The sequence below is a fragment of the Falco rusticolus genome, chromosome 7 (assembly GCF_015220075.1).
Source record: "Falco rusticolus isolate bFalRus1 chromosome 7, bFalRus1.pri, whole genome shotgun sequence".
In the NCBI taxonomy this organism is placed as follows: Eukaryota; Metazoa; Chordata; class Aves; order Falconiformes; family Falconidae; genus Falco; species Falco rusticolus.
The window spans coordinates 60,238,684-60,252,676 of NC_051193.1; the positions used below are offsets into that span (position 1 = coordinate 60,238,684).

General features: G+C 36.6%; 1 protein-coding gene and 1 long non-coding RNA gene across 5 annotated transcripts in view; one reads left to right on the top strand and one right to left on the bottom strand.

Annotated features, from left to right (window-relative positions):
• The window catches only part of LOC119151673, a 58,634-nt gene extending 54,643 nt beyond the window's left edge, over positions 1-3,991 (bottom strand). For all 3 annotated transcript variants that reach the window (XR_005105498.1, XR_005105499.1, XR_005105497.1), the window contains exons 1-2: positions 3,579-3,991; positions 1,259-1,502 (exon numbers count right to left, since the gene is read on the bottom strand). This is a non-coding gene — a long non-coding RNA (uncharacterized LOC119151673). The remainder of the gene's footprint in view (positions 1-1,258; positions 1,503-3,578) is intronic.
• The window catches only part of AKAP6 (A-kinase anchoring protein 6), a 287,417-nt gene that overhangs the window by 21,876 nt on the left and 251,548 nt on the right, over positions 1-13,993 (top strand). The window lies entirely within an intron of this gene.

Consider the following 13,993-nt stretch of genomic DNA (forward strand, 5'->3'; position numbering starts at 1 on the left):
AGTTACTGTTATATGTACGTACAACTTGTACTAGTCTAGAAACCAAAGTGGTGAAGATGCTGACAGTGTACATGTATTTCTAGTCATGCTTGATAGCTACATTTATAATGATGGCAATCCCAGGATGCCTTTTCTATGCTTGAAATATGCTGTAATTTCATAATGTTCAACCTGGAAGCAGGATACCACCCAGCACAATGATCTCTGACTCATCAAAAGAACTAAGTGCGGAGAAACCACTGAAGATGATTGTGTGTGCAGGCTTGGATTTGCAGCTAGAGCTGTGAGACAGAATGGAGGAGCAAGTATATGTGAATATTATTGTGGGATTGGAAGACTTAAAAGATCACCACCACTAAGACTAAGAAATGAGATCTGGGTAATTCTCCACCATACTGGGAGAAGTATCCAGAAGCATTCTACTGACAGGAGGGTGATGCATGTTCTTCACTGTATATTTAACTAGAAATAAGGTACAATTAGAATCAAGGCTCAGCTAGGAACAAGGTTCAATATGTTTCTCTTGCATTGTTGAACACACAGACTTGAACCAGTTCTGCAAGTGGAGCAGATCAGTGTAACTTTATTAACCTAATTGGGTCTGAGGATCAGCCTCAAGGGGCTTATACTGTTTGTTTTGAGATTATTCCTTTTCTCTCACTCCCAAGTCTCTCCTGCCCCCCACCTTTTAGCTTGTACATTTTCAAAATTTGATACAAAGACAGTTTCACTCTCCTTCATCCAGTGGCTATTTTGTGATTGTGAAGAGTAGGAATAAGCAGGTCACAGTGAAACACTTAGGATGTAGAAAGTATTGCAGCTATGTAAATTGTACCCATTCAAGCAAAAACACTATCTACTGCACAAGTTAAGATATTGTCCTGTAGGAGACCTATTTACTTGTGCCTGCATGGTCACATAAAGATATAAATACATTTTTATATATATGCAGGCATTTTTTTTTTTCTATCCGTGTAAAGTGGTGTGTAAGACCTTGATAAATGTTTACCATTGGAAATGAAGTTTTTCCAGATGGATAAACATCTAAGGCTAAATTTTCTTTGGATTTCTTTTGTGAGAGGGAGATAACATTTTTAAAATATATGAGAGAAAATACAGATTTGATAGTATTAATTAAAAAAATGAGGAAACAAACCATAAGAATTTCTTTAAGAATGAGTATATCTTAAGATACTTTAGTATCTTTAAAATACTTGAAAATGATACTTAAAAAGCATACTGTAAAATAAGAACTTACTATTGGCAGCAGGCTTATCCTCATGTCTCACACGCTTTTTTGCTTCCACAGCTGGTTAGGCTATATGGCCTTGAAAAAACATTCTTCATGTGGTTGCAGTTTACCATGCATTGCTCCTTGAAATTTCCAGGGGTGATTCTTATACTCAGCATGAAAATGAGCACAGGAAATAGTTTTCCTCTGTTTTTTATGATCTCTTTGCAGTTGAAAGTGATCTACAAGTTCTCAAAAAGTGCAAGATTTCCTGTATCACAAAACAGTGATCTAGTTTCAGACCGCATACATCTTGACAGAACATTCACTTCTCCAAAAATTTCTTTCCTTTTCAGGTATTTAACAGGTTCAAAATTACTTGTCAATTAGAAAGTAAAAACCCTTTTTTGACTATAGGTTGCTTAATTTCCCCCAAAGCACTCTAAATATAAAGTACAGCCAAAATGAGTTTTACATGCTGTATTTAATCTGCGTCCAACAAATTTCCAAAATTCGGATCCATTATATTAGTTAAGCATGACACATGGAGATATTCTGTGCACTCCTGTGTAGCCTGAGCACAACATCATTGTTGCAATAAAATCGATTACATAATGGATGTTGCTGGGTTTGCTGCCAGGAGAGCAACTACTCTTACGTGAGGAAGCCCCAGGAGTTTGAGTTGACTTTGTTGGACCTTTTTCTTTACTTCCCATTAACATCACAATCTCTTTGTATTTCTTTCTAGGGCTTACAGTAACTTGTGTACAGTACATGAGTAGAAATCTACTTTTGTTCTAGAATTTTTCCAAAACCGTGAACAGCAGTCAGTAACTGTTGATTTATCGTACTTGATATGTTTTACCTTCTCTGAATCTGATGTTAAAGTAACAGCCACAGAAACAACAAAGATAATTTTCTAGTAACATTTTTTTTAACCAGGGTAAATGAATTTCCACTTCTTCCCCCCACGATGCTTAGTTATTTAAAAAACAATACTCATGTCACATCATGTCATCAGAGCTTATAGATCTTGTAGAGGTACAGGCATTTTGGAAAAAGCTCTAAGGCAAGGCATGGAAGGGATGAGAAAGGGAGAAGACTTAAAACCTTTAGTAATCTGGATTTGTAATATAGAGCTTAAAACTGGAATATGAATATATCTATAAAATTAAAAAAAACCTGTAGCACTTTAGTTTCCTTGCCCCTGATCTTGTCCAAAACAAATGGTAGTTAATTTGGTTAATCATACTTACAGAAGTGGTCCCATTTTTTAGAATGATGCTGTGCCTAAGAGAAGCCATAGCGATCTGTTCCCTTCTTTGTTTCATTAAAGCCTACCGGAGAACTTTGCCGAACAACTGTTATTTACCTAATTAACATTACAATGTAGTGTTCTAGTTCCAGTATGCGTTACAGAAGTCTTTCACCAAAGACACCAAAACTGTCAATTAGTCGGTCTTGATTATTTGATTACTGCTCATTATGATGCTCATAGAAAGAGCCATCCTCATTATTGCTTTGAATTTAAGCTGCACACAGGCACGTTTCTTGTTTTTGGTTTCGCTTGACTCTTAATTGCTGTAAACTACTTGAACATAAATTATGAAGATAAGGGGCAACTGCATGAAAGCATGCCTTATTCATGTCCGCGTGAAGCCAAACACTGCCCGTTTGGGGGGTTGTTTTTACTTTCTTTGGTGTGTTTACCATGTGTTATGGTGTCATATCATCATCTTTCATTTGATAGGAGTGCATTTCAAAGGAAGACAGCTGAGACTTTTAAGAGATCATGCATTTTTGAAGGCATGCTGTGCACAAAATTTACCAGTTATGCAAAGTCATACGTTTTCTCCTTAAAGATTTACAGCAAACAGACCAGCGTGATGCTGGTTTTGCATGCATTTGAATGTACATATGAGAAGTTTTGTCAAAACTACGTTAGTCAATCTTCTGTTAATCTAAACAAACAGATTTGTCTGTGTATTTTTACTTGGAAAGAAACAACTTGGCATCTTTTAATGTGCTTTATGTGATCAAACATTAAGTTAATGAACGGAAAATATTTGCATAGATGGCTCTTTTCTCCTTTTCCTTTCTTTGTGATATACCCTGTCGCTTTTATCACTTGTATAATTCTTTTATGCAGTAACAAGGTGCACTGCAGCGAATGCTCCATTCTGACACGCTGTGGCCTCTTGCTCAGCCTGTATTTCTGTTTCTTCCATTAATTAAAAAAAAAAATTATTTTTTTTTAAAAAGTATATTTATTTATATATATATTTTTTTTTTCTTTTTAAGACAGCATTCATAAACACGGAAATATGAGGAACACAAAAATTCTTACCTGGTCTTCGCAGCTGGGTTACAAGACTGAGGACCAACATCACATATTATTACTTCTGGGACTTGTACTTGCAGGAAAGAACTTCCAGCCGTTTCCTCCCTGCTCCCTGCAGACTCCTGCCTGCAGGCAGTGTGTCCCTGAGTTAGTGAGGGTCAAGGTAGAGCAGTTAAAGCTACTTTTCTATGCGATTGTGATCTCTTTTCCTTCTCCCTGTGAAATCCTAATCTCTCCCCAACATCAGCTCCTAGAGTTCTTTATCTGCAGATTGAGACAGCTGACAGCTGGGTTTTTATCCTTATCAGAAGGGAGCTTTCTGAACAATGTCTGGCCCGGTTTCCAGGTTGCCTGCTATTACTATTTCCTTTACAGATTTTCTGCAAAAAGTGAGTGTCACCTTTGCTTCCATGGTGCTCTAGCCCATGCAGAGTATCTTGTATATACTTACTATCAAAGGACAGCAGTTTAGTTTATATCAGAGTGTTACTGCTGCAGGTTACAGCTGAGGCTGCAGGGCAATCTGGAGAGGTAGCAAGCCAGGCTATTGTCACAGTTTCTTATTTTTGGATATAAAAGAGCTATATTATTTTGCCTTAAGCCTCCTAGAAACATCACTCGATTTTAAAATCGAGTGGTTGTGGGTTTGTTTTTTTTTCTTTCCTGTTTTTATTTATGGGACCATTATGATTCTATTCAGAAAGAAAGATCTTTTTCTGCTACTGAAAAACATCTGCATGGTACACTACTTGCTTCTGTTTAGCCTTTCAGCTATTGCATTTTACTGGTGTTTAAGAAAGAATAAAAAAGGAGTAAATATTAGCAGACAGTCTATACTGGTGTATATCCCTCTTGTTAACAATAAGTCCCCAGGAAGATATGTACAGTTATGGTACTTATGCAGGATTAATGAGTAGTTAAGCAAGAAATCCTGACTGAATAAAGATTTCAAAAATGGACCCTTTTACAGGGTCAGAGAACAGGCCAAAGAAAGCAGTGCTTCAGGTCAGGAAGGCTGTTGTGATTTCAACAGTGCCCCAGATGCTGTCTGTATTATTTGCTGTATGAGAGCTTAGAATGTATTAATGTCTCTAAACTTATTGGTACTGCTGTATTTTGGTTTTCCTTCTGCACTTCACATCCAATGGCATTCTTGAATGAGCATTTAAATATGAACTGGGATGTTGATCCCAAGTAGTGTAGAACATAGGTAGCATGAAACTAAAAAGTTGAAAAGAAACTGTCAAAACAGCAGGAGGTTAAAATACAAAACAGAAAAAAAAAATATATATAAAGACATTTAGATATGATTTTGTCACAACAGGAGTTCCTGAAATAACTACATAAACAGAGGCTTGCAGGTAAGGACACAAACCTTAGTCTGATTTTAAAAAACATAAATAAAATACCGCATGTCCTGCCCCTCTTGTCCCCTTGCTCATGAATCTACTTTATACTGCAACATAAACTTTAACTCTTTGAGATGATATGGGTGATGAGATAAACCGCAAAATAACATGTGAGTGATGGAGCTGGCAGCTGACAGAACTCACCTGTCAATATGAATTTAGTCTGACCTCTGACTTTCTAATACAATGTCTAATATCTAAAAGTAACTTCTAAAGTAATGTATTGACTTTCAAATTTTTTTGCAATTCTTTCTTTCTGTGCAGTATGCCAGTGAACTTTTGAATGAAAGTTAAATTATTTCTCATTATTGCCCTTGCTTGTTTTACTCAGATTGTAGTACGCATGCAAACTGAATTTCTGTTTTCTCTAGTTCATGTTATCATATAAGAGTACATTGATTCATTGGATTTTTTTAATAGCTAGAAATGGTTGGTTTGCAAAACTGAACAAAAGTAGACCTTTGTCATCTTTTTTTCTGCTTCACGTGTTGTGGCTAATAATTCATATAGCAATGTTTGCTCTGGAACTGTAATGTTTGGTTAAGGGAAATCTCATTTGGTGAACTGTGGTCTAATACATAAAAATACTTTGGCATATAAATGTCACCTACACTTTTAAAAATAAATTTTTTTTAACCTTAATCTCATAAACTCTACAAATAAAATTTGAGTGCAGGTCAAAATTAGCGAATGGATTTTGAAGATAATGAAGTTCAGTCTTCAGATCTCTGTTTGTCTTTTTTGGAAGACAGGGAACAGTGATATGCTCAAACACCCGGCTGAAATTACTTACATTATTTCAAATATTCTGTAGTTCCATCTTTCAATCTACATCGTTGTTCCAACCAGGAGCAAGCAAACAAGGATGTGATGTTCAAAACCAGGGTGGTAGTTTGGCTCTTACAAGTATGGAAATCTCATGCAAATGCCTGTTCTCGACAATGTGAACAAATGCCATCGTTGGTAATACTTCCTGGGATAGAGGAAGAACCTGAGTGTTAATATCAGGTTTTAAAATGAAAAAAATTATAGAGGTAAAAAATAATGCAGCTCTTTAGGTTCTATTGTGTTCTACAGTATTAGAACCTTCTTTGGATCAAGTACAACATAAAATGAAAATCTATTTGAGAAGTGACTTGTTCCAAACTTCTATGATGGTTTGTGCACATGAAGTCTGTACTGTACTATATGTTTTTCCTGATTGTGTTTATCATTAGATACAGCTATTGTTATACCGGAAAAGGGACAATAACAATTAAGTTGTAATATAGATGCCTTATATATTTAAGTTATATAGAAGTTTTATATAAAATGCCTTAAATTTATGAAGGCAAAGACATATATTAGTAGTCTAGCAGAAGGATGAAAGACAAGCTTTTGCTGTAAATCAAGGTATGGGACTGTGGAAATACTGGAAAAGGTCATGACTGGGGTAGAAAGAGTAAAGGGAGGCAAAGAGAACAGTGACCTGGACACAAGAACAAACACACCTATGAACATATACGCATTATACAAGTGTACATACATCTAGATGAATACATGAAAAGAGTCAGTCTAATTCATGTTGTTAGTATATAATACTAAGTAGCTTATGCTCATCCTATTCAAGTGACTTTTCTATCAGTCTCATCTTCAGATATGTTATGTAGAACTACAGCTTGCCAGTTTACAAATTACTATTTTGGGAGCATCTAGTTTTATATATTGATTTTGCGAAATTAACTTGATATATATACACTGCATTACAAATCGAACTTATATACAGTGGGTAAGGTACCTACCATATGATATCCTAAAGAATGGAGCTTGTACAGATGAAAACAGAAAATGGTTAGTTTTTAGTACATGAAGTATCAATCTATCTATAGTGAGATTTATGCTAATATGGGAAGTACCAACTTCGAATTAGTGCTTCGCTGATTTCCTTTCCAGAGAAACTTTTTAGGAATAACACTCCAGAGAAGAATTCATAGATATCTATAGATACCTGAGGTGTACACAGATGAGCAGGAATTACTTGCCCATCTGGATTTTACAGTTTTGGTGACACTTTTTTTTTTTTTTTTTAAATAAATATAGAAGTGAATTTTCAAGGCTGTTTGCAATATTTTTCTTAGAGGAGGTATGTTTTTATTAATCATTGCTTTACTAACAAGCCACATATGCAGACAGGAACTATATGCTGAAATATTTAATAAAGACATATTTTAAGCAAAACATTGCAATGGAGGAAAAAGCTGTGATTAATAGGTTTTTGGCCTTAAGGGCAGTTCTTAGTTGAACACAGTAAAAATGGTTGCATTGTGCTAAAGAGGTATAATACATCATGAACTTTAAAATGTGCAAATGAGGTGATAAAGACAACTTGTGCTAATGGCCCATAACATCATGATGTAATAAAAGTGATAGCTGAACAGCTGACAACTGTGGTTATAAAGGACCTTCAAAGAAAATGATACTAATGCTGTAGAAAAACCTAGCAAATCTGTAATGACATTTCAAAGTAATGTGGCAAATTTAGGGTTTTGAAAGCAGAGTCTGCAGTAGACATGCAATCTCAGCTATCAGAGTCTGCACAGATGGAAGTGTGGAGTGCACCTCTGGAGTTAGGGAAGCCAGGTATGGGGTAACGGCAGGGTTACATACTCCTTGCCAGGTAGCTGTCCTCACTGGCATCATTGTAGCTGGGGGTTTCAGCTTTGTACATAATAATATCAGACTACAGAACACCCACAATGCCCTTATCAGCCCACCTGCTGCCCAGCCCATGGACTATCCCATGTTTGTATGGCATATGACGTAGACAAATAATTAATTTTTCCTAATTTGGACTGGAGAAGGGTTTTGTGAAATGCAGTGTAACAGAACCTGGTTGTTCTGTCTAGAGATAGAGGAGAAATTTCTCTCCTTGTTGTTGTGTCCTAGAGGAAATGCTGTAGCAGGATTTCCAGCAGGGGAGCAACCTGTGACCAGCTGTCCACTGGCTTCCCTGTGTCACCTTCCCTCCTAAAAGGACGTTGAACTTGGGGCCACAGCTTTTGTGACTTGTTAAGCAACTGACAGCATGGTCCCTGAGAGCACTTGAGACATCATGTATCAGTTCACAAGATTGTGAAGTATATGCGTGCAGCCAACTGTATCACTGGCAAAAACTCAGTTGCATGTTAAGGCCCAGGTATGCACACCCAGGTGTGTGGCAGGAGTGCCTGGGGAAGGCTGCAGCTCGCTTCCCTCAGGAGGGTGAGCAGCTCTGCTGTGAACAACTGCTGACAACATGAGATGCTAAACTTTTGAGTTTGGAATGCAAAATGCATCAGGACTGTTTATACCTGCTGCAAACAGTTACCCACCGACAGCTCCATATCACATATTATACAAACAAAAGCTGTGGTAATGGCAACTGATATAAAGTCTTACTGTTTATCCATGCCAATGTTCTCTTGCTTGGTGTCAGCTCAGATCTTGTAGGTATACCCAATATCTTTTTCTCCAAGGCACGGTCATGGTTTTTTCTTCCAAGGCTATGAGTCATGCTTTGTTATTCTTTTGCTCTGAAGCTCAACGGAAAGGATCCAGTGTGCATTTCGGGGAGTGCAGAAGTGAAGGTATAAATCTCTCATCTGAAAGGGGTTAAACTGAGTCTACAGTATATATGATGGTTGTGGTTTTGACAACATGGCATGTCAGAGCAGTTCTACAGGAACTACAGGCAGACTTGCTGTTCCTAGAATCATATTTACATAAACAAGTCTGCAGCTCTTCAAAGATGGAACAGTTCTGTGAGTCAGTGAATTTTCAGTTGCTTCAATGTCGAATGAAAAACTGGTCTAGCAGAATGAAACCATGAGTAATATAGACTGCCTCTATATACAAGATTGCTGTAATTACAGAATGTATTGCAATGCCTTTGAAATTATTATGATTGCTAAGTACAGAACTTTCAGAGTCTGTTCAGGAATGTTATGAATTAAACAGGAGCCTTCCATAAGCACATCCTATATATATATCTATATATATGAATAGAAAATAGGATATACATTAAGTATAATTGTAGTTTTATTATTATTATGGAATGTGGTTGAGGGTATGTTCTGTAAAGTTCAATGCAAATTATTCTCCTCTCCTTTTGTAGACCTGTTTCTTCACTCTTAAAGAGGTGAAAAGAAATGGAAGAAGAGGTCTGCTTCTCTCCTTCTGTCAGGCTGTGTTTGCAGGGGATGTAATATACAAACCAACTATTCCTGACTGACTGTACACTTTTGGAAGCAGAGCTATTCTGTGCAATTTGTAATAAACACCTCTTTTTGAAACTTATTTTTAGTGTCAGAAGCTTATATTACCAATATGTTGAATCAAACCAGCATGATACACTGAGTAATATAGTCTAAATGAAGGCACCCAGAATAGGCTGAGTTATCAATCATGCTATTTCAGCTCTGCTTCAGGAAGGGAGTATTTAAAGGCTACGCTGAAGATGTTATTTTCATTGCCTGTTTTCTGCAGTGCTGGAAAAAATAGTGGTGGACAGTTTACTGGACTAATTTATTTACTGGGTTCAAAGAAAATTCTTAATCCAAATCTATTTTTTAATTGGATATGGCCACACTGAATTTTCTAACTGTAGAAATATGGAAAGATACTGAGAAAGAAAACTATAAGCCATAAATACTAAAAAGTCTTTTCAGTGTAAATCTTCTTTAATTTCAATCTCTCTTCCCTTCAGAAATTATTTGAAATGCAACTTTGATAGAAAAGAAAATATTTCAGAAATGCTAGTAGATGGTAAAATCCATTATTTACAAAACAACATGTGTTTATTAATGAATCTCTTCACTTGGTGGGGGGAGAAGGGTTATAGCACTGAAATAGAGTTAGGTATTCAGAACAATAATGGCAGTAAACCAATAATTCTTTAAGGCATGATCAGAAGGAGTCAGATACTTATTTTTCTGATGGTTTAGCAGTCTTTAGCGTTGTGAAATGTAGTACAGCCTAAGGGTATGAATACTGACTACAGAAATCCTTATTTCTGTTCCAGCAGTCTTTTCTGACAATTTTCTTTCCTGAACAGTTTCTAGGTTTTAAAGTTGCTGAATCTTCGCATGTGTTTGGGCCAAATAACTTCCATTTGGCCAACTGTTACCTTCCTTTCTGGATTAACAACAGGCAAAGAATCCACCTTTTTTTCCTCAGCAGTTTGATTATCATGATTAATTGCCCTTATTGCTGGAGACATCTTTCATAATTTGAACTTGTCTGGCTTCAACTTTCACACCTGAATTTTCCTCTGCTTTTTAATAAGAAACATATTCTTCTTTGGAGTTTCATGTGTTCTCCATGTTAAATGTCCATCAGTTTTCCTGTTGATACATTAAACATAAAGCTATTTATGCCTTCGAATTTTAACATTCTTTCTATTATTGTTTCAATGACTTTTGCCATACACTTTCTGGTTTTTCAACATTTTTTTTTTAAATGTGTATACCACGCCTCCACACAGCATTCCATTCTCACTATTACTTATGTTCAGAGGTAGTGCTAGTTTTTTCCTCCTGTTTTGCTCCAAAAACCGTATTAACTCAGGTGATCACAGCATAATGTATAGCACTCATTTTCAGTTTGCCCTTAACAATCCTTAATTTCTTTCCCAAGTCAGAATTCTCCCATATGTTAGTTACTGACTTCATTCCTTGATCTTTGGTGTGCAACTCAGCATTTGCTTAGATTAAAATGTGTTTTATTTATTGGGCTAGTGTTCAAAAAAGCATGATCTTAGCCACCAGTGGGGCTCCTCTGGAAAAGCAGGGGAGGTTTCTTGCTGTAACAGGCTTGGACCAGTCATTCTTAGGTTTCCAGTAGTCTGCCTAGCTGCAAACATTATGAGTAGTGTTTTTATATTTGCCTCTAGATTACTGGTGGAAACGTCAAAAAGCATTTGGCCTCTCTAATCCCTGTGGAATCTCACTCAAAACAGCCTTGTTTGATTGGCCACCAAATGCTTCTTTCCAAGATCCCTCAGCTTGCCACCAGCTTCTTAAGTCTTTTTGATATATACTTTATTTCTATTGAAAAAACCCTATGTGCTTTATCAGTGTTTACCTCTCCTCACTGTTAGGATGACTTTGGGGTTAACAGGCCCTCAACTCTTGTCACGGAAACTCTGCCTATGTGCCTGAATAGAAGCAATCAGCTCAGAAAGTGGATAGGTTGTTATGGGAAAACTTGCATTATTTGAGCTTGTTCCTTCTTTCCCCACTGGAGAAATGTATTTCCTATCCCCAAGCCTGTTTTACTTGTGTCTTTTAAAGATGACTACATTTGTTCAACCAGAAAGGAATTCAGGGAAGCAGAGCGATGGCAAAGACTGTCACTGTGTGTTACTCTGAAGAGCCACTGTTTCAGTTAATTTTAAAGTTAATATTCTGTACTGTCCTTTACCTCTGTTCTCTGGTAGACAAAAAGCTGGTTTCTGTTCTGACTGAAGCTGTTTGGTAACATCAGGATAAACTGGGGTCATTAGTGTTACAGAAGAGAATGCTAATTGCTACTGTGCTATGTTAATGCAAAAAGATGCTTTCACAAAGATAGATACTTGAAACAAGATATGCATTAAAACTCCTACAGGGAGCAATAGCAAATGCCAAAGTTCACCTCTTCCTTTGGCACTGCTACATCCTTCTGATTGTTTAATGTCTATTTCTATTTAAAGAATGAAGATTAGGTGATGTTCATATAGCAGTGTTCATGCAGATACTCCTACACACTACAATAAAGTTCTAATAGTTCATTACATCTTTGTATTTCATTATGTGTTTCTGTTGCACAGTGTTGTATAAACTATCCAAGTGGATTATTCCAGATTTCGGAATATTCAGTGAGAATATTCCCTTGAAAAGAATTGCATGTCTTGCGTGTCTTGGCATTTAGAATTACTTTTTGATATATGGGATGAGACTCCACAGCGTTGTATGACAGTTTCTTACTGATGAAGTAGTAAGCTGAAACTTGGGGCATTTTCGTATGGTAACTATTCAATTGCATTCAGTTTATGTTGTTATTTAATTAAGGAAAAACCAGGATGTAGTGAACCCAAACAGTGTGATGTCAACATAATATTTGTAATTAAAATAATTTCAAAAGTACTCTTGTAATTTACCAGTTGGAAGTTCTCATTCTCAAATACTTTTGCGTTCTCCTTTCTGCCTTGTGTTTTTAACAGCAGCAGAATTAGTTCCCTCACTTCTCTTGAACATTCTTTCTTTCCACTGATGACTCACTTTCTTCCCAGGATCAGCATGTAACTCATCTGGAAGCTTTTGCTATTCAAGGAAAAGGTACTGAAGGCATCATGAAAATGGTCTTGACAGTATATTCAACAGCTTTGTAATGCAAAGGAAATCTTCTGAAGTTTATTTCAAAATGTATTACTCAATTTCCAACACATTCTACTGTACTCTTCATCTTTTTGAACAATATTTCAGACTGAATTTAGTTGAAAATTTAGGTTTTTTTCTGTGTTCATTTTGGCCTTTAATATATAGTATATGCAATCGGGTATGCAATACTACAAACATAGTAACGCATCTGTTTTGAAGAGGCAGAAAATCCCTTAACAAAAAATGAAAGCAATGATAGAGAATAAGAAATTCAAGATTGACAGCTGAAATATGACCAAATTTCTCTAAAGTGAGCTTGTCCATTAGGGCAGAATATTTCATTGTTACAAATACAGTATTTCAGAGAAATATGTCTTCCTCGTAGACTGCTGAAAAAAATAATCCTCCAAAGTTTTGATGAAGAAGATTTCCAGGTGGACATACAATTTACAAGGAAGATTCTCATTTGTCCTGAGTAGAAAGAGACTCAGGATAAAATCCAGGACATAATGCTGTGGGGCCCTAGAGTGTGATTCAGTTAGGGCATGTACTTTGAACAGAATTAGTGGCCAAAGGTAGACGAGCAGATGAAAACATGCTTTAATGAGAATTGTTAGGGAGATGATGTGGGCCAACCATAAAATGGACTGTTTGGTTTTGATTCAGTTGGCAATAGGGATATGAGATGCCCCAGAGCAGTTCTAGCTCAAAGCTTTTTGCTTGGGGGGATCTCAGCAGGCAAGGGCACGGTACTTGCTCTCCTGGCATGTAACGCTGCTTCTGGCGAGTTGTGCAAGGCTTGATTCTGGCACGTGTGCCATTCATACTTGGTGTGAGAAAGGAAATATAATTGCAACATGGATTGTAAAGGTCTGGTGGAGTGGGACTGTCTCCAAGGTTAGAGCTGCACCATCCTAGAATATTCTGCCTGGCTTCCAGCTGGAAGTTTACAGTTTTCCCATAGCTCCTGTATCATAGCTACTAGCCCACGCAAGTATCTTAAATATTGAAAGGGTATAGTCCTAGGTGCTGGTGTTTGAACAAATGAGTTGAGGTCTTCCATATCTAGGTAGGGAAAATGGTTGCAACTTAAGAATTATTGGATATGAGGTTGTTTTGTAGGCAAGTTTGAGAAGAAATGGTGATAAACTAATTTTAGGAGTGAGATATTAATTCAAATAGGAATGAGCATCACAACAAAGGAAGGGTTAGAAAGCTCTTTAGTCATAGATGTTTAATGGGACTGCAAACCGTCTAATCAAATTGTTGATGTCACTGTTGCAAGCATAGGAATGCTTGAGCTTGCGTGAAATCACATGGAGAATTTTCAAATTAATTACAAACAAAATAAGTTTATGTATGTGGGTTGAAACTTTACACATCTGGTATGCTTTCTAAATATGGTAGTTTATTGCTATGAAAATTAACTGATTCCCTTTCGAATTAAAAACTCTTTGTGAAATGACTGTTAGAGCCTCTTCTGAGACTCACTCATGTTTTTACTCATTTTTCTCATGCTCAATGACTGACCCATTTTTCAGTTACTTACTGTCATACTCTTAGAGACCTTCCTTTTATCTAGCAAGCAACTCTAGAAAAATTTCTCACTGAGTTACTGAACAGGAGGTTATAACTA